Genomic DNA, 6,347 nt, shown 5'->3' on the forward strand with positions numbered 1-6,347 from the left:
GACCCAAAACAAAATATATACAGTTTAAGTCGGAAGTTTACATACACCTTAACCAAATACATTTAATCTCAGTTTTTCACAATTCCTGACATTTAATCCTAGTAAATATGCCCTGTTTTAGGTCAGTTAGGACCACCACTTTATTTTAAGAATGTGAAATGTCAGAAAAACTGCTGAGAGAATGATTTATTTCAGCTTTTATTTCTTTCATCACATTCCCAGTGGGTCAGAAGTTTACATTCACTCAATTAGTATTCGGTAGCATTGCCTTTAAATTGTTTAAAAGGGTCAAACATTTCAAGTAGACTTCCACAAGCTTCCCACAATAAGTTGGATGAATTTTGGCCCATTCCTCCTGACAGAGCTGGTGTAACTGAGTCAGGTTTGTAGGCCTCCTTGCTCTCACACACTTTTTCAGTTCTGACCTCAAATTTGCTATAGGATTGAGGTCAGGGCTTTGTAATGGCCACTCCAATACCTTGACTGTGTTGTCCTTAAGCCATTTTGCCACAACTTTGGAAGTATGCTTGGGGTCATTGTCCATTTGGAAGACCCATTTGCACAAAGTAGATGTCCTAACCGACTTGCCAAAACTATTGTTTGTTAACAAGAAATTTGTGGAGTGGTTGAAAAACGAGTTTTAATGACTCCAACCTAAATGTATGTAAACTTCTGACTTCAACTGTATATTATTATTTTATTGAACTCAGTCAGGATCTCAACTTACTGTTAAGTTAGAATAGTAGAATACACAAGGTGTAAGTTAAACATTTGGTTGTGCATCAGCAGTTTTTCTCTTGTGCTGTCAGTCACTGAGTTACTCAATTAGCCACGTCAGCTAATAACTTTTTTCTTGGTAAGTTAGTCTAGGCAGTTACTTAAACTTGTAGTAATCATCACCAAATACGGACCACGAAGGGCACGTGCCCAGGGACCCTGACCTCCAGAGGCCCCCTTGATTTTGTGAGTCACTCTTGTGAGTCACTCTCACTCAAATATCATTAATCATTAATAAGTCATGTGTAGAATTGCATGTAATTAACTTTAAAACTGCAAAAAAATGTATCTCCACCCCATGGCAAAATGGGTATAATTGCAGGAAATGTGTTTTCAAAACGGCATCTGTACCCTATGGCAAAATTAGTAGAATTCCATGAAATATGTTATAAAAAAAAATGGTGGGGGGCTGCTTTGATTAAGAGAGTAGCATTGGAACAATCAATGAAATGACACACTGTGACAACCGCTTTGACAAGCAGGGACAACATCAGTCCAGCAGCTCCGTGGACACGGGATGAAGACACACACACCTGGCTGAAACTGGGGACCACTTCACTACAGACGTTACCGCGCGCAACTGGACAGCTGCCTGTGACGCGCGCGCCACTCGGAGGCGTCCCCGAAGAAGAACTGATAAACTCGCTCGCCTCGTGCTCAGCCTCAACAGCTGTGCTGACAGAGGACAGCTGATCATAGATAACTTTATCAGTGTGAGAACATAAATCAACCTGGCCACCATAACGCTGACATCTCTCTGGTGATAAATCACAGCAAGCAAAGTGTCAAACATGTCAATGAGCAGATATCGATGTGAAACGGCAAATCAACTCGTAGCCCTCTCTGATCCCAGTCAGGGAAGGGGCTCCAAAGGTAAATGGTTCCAGGTCCCTTATATAGTGGGAGGTGATAATACAATCATATTGTTAAACAACAGTTATTTTATACAAGCAACCGTTCCAGAACACAATGGCCTTGTGTTAGGGTGCAGACATAACAGGAGTCTATGAAAGGCCTTGACATCACAGATGAACAGAGCATAATGCTTGAGAAGTTACAACTGCTCACCCCAATTCTGCCACAACAGTAGACATGGTTCTTGTTGTTTAGGCTTTCAGTGTTGAAATCCCTACATGCTAAACTTGCTTCAACCTGCTTCACTTCAGTACGACAATGAAATGATTAAGTAAAACACAAACACAGAGCTAGGGAACCATAGTCAGGGCAGGTTCCAGACATAAGCGACATAAGCATTTGCTTCGACCCCTGGCCACTAGGGGGCCCCGACCCAAAACAAAATATATACAGTTTAAGTCTGAAGTTTACATACACCTTAGCCAAATACATTTAATCTCAGTTTTTCACAATTCCTGACATTTAATCCTAGTAAAAATGCCCTGTCTTAGGTCAGTTAGGATCACCACTTTATTTGAAGAATGTGAAATGTCAGAAAAACTGCTGAGAGATGATTTATTTCAGCTTTTATTTCTTTCATCACATTCCCAGTGGGTCAGAAGTTTACATACACTCAATTAGTATTTGGTAGCATTGCCTTTAAATTGTTTAAATGGGTCAAACATTTCAGGTAGCCTTCCACAAGCTTCCCACAATAAATTGGGTGAATTTTGGCCCATTCTTCCTGACAGAGCTGGTGTATCTGAGTCAGGTTTGTAGGCCTCCTTGCTCGCACACACTTTTTCAGTTCTGACCTCAAATTTGCTATAGGATTGAGGTCAGGGCTTTGTAATGGCCACTCCAATACCTTGACTGTGTTGTCCTTAAGCCATTTTGCCACAACTTTGGAAGTATGCTTGGGGTCATTGTCCATTTGGAAGATACATTTGCACAAAGTAGATGTCCTAACCGACTTGCCAAAACTATTGCTTGTTAACAAGAAATTTGTGGAGTGGTTGAAAAACGAGTTTTAATGACTCCAACCTAAATGTATGTAAACTTCTGACTTCAACTGTAAATTATTATTTTATGGAACTCAGTCGGGATCTCAACTCACTGTTAGTTCGAATAGTAGAATACACAAGGTGTAAGTTAAACATTTGGTTGAGCATCAGCAGTTTTTCTCTTGTTTTGTCAGTCACTGATTTACTCAATTAGCCACGTCAGCTAACAATTTTTTGCTTGGTAAGTTAGTCTAGGCAGTTACTTAAACTTGTAGTAATGACCAAATACGGACCACGCAGGGCACGTGCCCAGGGGCCCTGACCTCCAGAGGCCCCCTTGATTTTGTTAGTCGCTCTCACTCAAATATCATTAACATGGCATAAGTCATGTGTAGAATTGCAGGTAATTAACTTTAAAACTGCTAAAAAATGTATCTCCACCTCATGGCAAAATTGGCATAATTGCAGGAAATTTGCTTTAAAAACAGCATCTGTGCCCAATGGCAAAATTAGTAGAATTCCATGAAATATGTTATAAATAAAAAATGGTGGGGCGCTGCTTTGATTAAGAGAGTAGCATTGGAACAATCAATGAAATGACACACTGTGACAACCGCTTTGACAAGCAGGGACAACATCAGTCCAGCAGCTCCGTGGACACGGGATTAAGACACACACACCTGGCTGAAACTGGGGACGACTTCACTACAGACGTTCCCGCGCGCAACTGGACAGCTGCCTGTGACGCGCGCCACTCGGAGGCGTCCCCGAAGAAGAACTGATAAACTCGCTCGCCTCTCGCTCAGCCTCAGCAGCTGTGCTGACAAGGTTATTTGTGACCAGCTCATCTGTGATCAGCTGTCCTCTATCAGTGCGAGAACATAAATCAACCTGTCCACCATAACGCGGACATCTCTCTGGTGATAAATCACAGCAAGCAAAGCGTCAAACATATCAATGAGCAGATATCGATGTGAAACTGCAAATCGACTCGTTGGCTAAGCGACGGAGTAAACCGCAGTTTGTTTGAAAGTTATAATAAGACAAACCTTAGTATATGATAAAAATACAATATGCCTACATAAAAAACGCAATTCAATTAACATTTATAATATCATACCTTGGGTCCTGATATCCATCAAGTAAGTATTCGATCTAGTTTCCAAAGAGCCCGGGTTCCAGTCCCAGAACCAGGTCCAGAAGAGTAGATTAGCGCACAGATGTTTTGGACCCAGCTGTTATAGCGCTCTATTTTCCTCTCTCTTCAGAGCTCAGTCTGCTCGGACATCAGCTATGAGTCTCCTCCACTCTGCCTCGGTTGCAAGTTCAAATCCTTCTCACACCCGCTACTATTATCTGTCACCAGCAAGAGGAGGGGCACACACGTCCTACACCCCAATGTTGATACCGCCCCGTATCAGAAAACACAGAGAGAGAGGTGGAAACTGAGCTGCACTACCAAACCTCCTGCCAAACGTATGACCATATTAGATAGACACATTTCCCTTAGATTACACAGACCCACAAAGAATTCGAAAACAAACCCAATATCGATAAACTCCCACATCTATTCGGTGAAATCCCAGTGTTCCATCACAGAAGCAATATGTGTGATCTGTTGCCACAAGAAAAGTTAAGAAAAAACACCATTGTAAATGCAACCCACATTTATGTTTATTTATCTTCCCTTTTGTACTTTTAACTATTTGAACATATGGCATTTGAAATGTCTTTATTCTTTTGGAACTTTTGTGAGTGTAATGTTTACAATACATTTTTATTGTTTATTTCTCTTCTGTTTATTATCTACTTCACTTGCTTTGGCAGTGTAAACATATGTTTCCCATGACAATAAAGCCCTTCAATTGAATTGAGAGAGGGAGGAGAGAGAGAGAGAGCGAGAGAGACGCCCCAATTTATGCTCTATAACTTTCAATGACTCAGTAGGTCGCTGGCAGAATCCCAAGCTCCGGGAATAATTTCACAATGTTGTCTTCCGGGATGCGATATAAGACATGTGTAGCTTTAACATACACTTTCTGTGCGTAGAATAGCCAGAACCGATCAACCACAGTTAACATACTAAAGACCATAACAAGGTTTGTTATACTTCATGTTGGTAACCTACATTTTATTACACTTTATTCGTGTTTCATACACATAAAGAACCAACACTTCTCTTCATCATACTAAAAACAGCACAAAGACTGAGCTTTACACAGTTAATGTTTGTCCATATTGAGTACAAAAAGATCCCCTTGTTACAGCATTATAAATTTGTATAAATGGTGCACTACAAAAAAAATATGTCTAATTCCCTTCTCTCTATATAACGGTCTCCTTGACTTCCTCTGTATAGTAGTGACAGTGATAGAGAAGGATACAGGAGTGAGTGGTGGAGGATTAATAGTGAGATAGAGGCTAGAGCAGAGCGGGAAGTAATAATGGTAGAGGAAGGGTGGCTGTGCAGAGGTGTAGAGCTAGGTATTCAGGCTTTTGTTCCAGCCTTGCTATAACCTGATGCGACATGTCAAGGTCCTGGTGGTCCTTAGGTTAGGTAGAGGAAGGGGTAGAACGCGAGCCAGGACCTTGCCATGCTCAGTCAGGTTTTAGCAAGGCTGGTTAGTAGAACCAGGTGTTGGCCACCCCTGTGTAGAGGGACAGAGAGACAGAAGCAACCCACTGGGAACACACTGGTGGAACCAATGTTTCAACGTCATATGTCAACCTATTACGGACGTGGAATCCACGTGGAAAACACATTTGGATTTGCAAAAAGTAAACTAGTACGGTTTTCTTCGCATTTCAACAAGCATTGTAAACATCGAAATTAGGGTAAAGCTTCAACTTAAATACAATGACCTAACCTGACTAACAATACAATTTCAACATAATCATCAGAACTATGTAAATGTTGAAATTGTGTTGAAAATTCCACGTAGAAACTGTAAAAAATATTTTTCATCCTATATTTGTTGTTTCATTGTTAAGAGCAAAATTGTGTGTTTGAATCAACGTCAACATCATGCCATCAACCTAAATAAAGAGGTACACTACATTACCAAAAGTATGTGGACACCTGCTCGTCGAACATCTCATTCCAAAATGAGATACGCATTAATATGGATTAAGTCCCCCCTTTGCTGCTATAACAGCCTCCACTCCTCTGGGAAGGCTTTCCACTAGATGTTGGAACATTGCTGCGGGGACTTGCTTCCATTCAGCCATAAGAGCATTAGTGAGATCAGGCACTGATGTTGGGCGATTAGGCCTATTGGACTCTAGGAGCATTTCCACTGCTCCTAGAGTCCAATGGCAGCGAGCTTTACACCACTCCAGCATACGCTTGGCATTGCGCATGGTGATCTTAGGCTTGTGTGTGGCTGCTCGGCCATGGAAACCCAGACAATTTTTACGCGCTACGCGGTTCAGCACTCGCCAGTCCTGTTCTGCGAGCTTGTGTGGCCTACCACTTCTCAGCTGAGCCGGTGTTGCTCCTAGACGTTTCCACTTCACAATAACAGCACCTACAGTTGATCGGGGCAGCTCTAGCAGGGCCAAACTTGGACAAACTGACTTGCTGGAAAGGTGGCACCCAATGATTGAGCTCTTCAGTACAGGCCATTCTACTACCAATGTTTGTCTATGGAGATTACATGGCTGTGTGCTCGA

Source organism: Salvelinus namaycush, chromosome 26 (assembly GCF_016432855.1).
Source record: "Salvelinus namaycush isolate Seneca chromosome 26, SaNama_1.0, whole genome shotgun sequence".
NCBI lineage: Eukaryota > Metazoa > Chordata > Actinopteri > Salmoniformes > Salmonidae > Salvelinus > Salvelinus namaycush.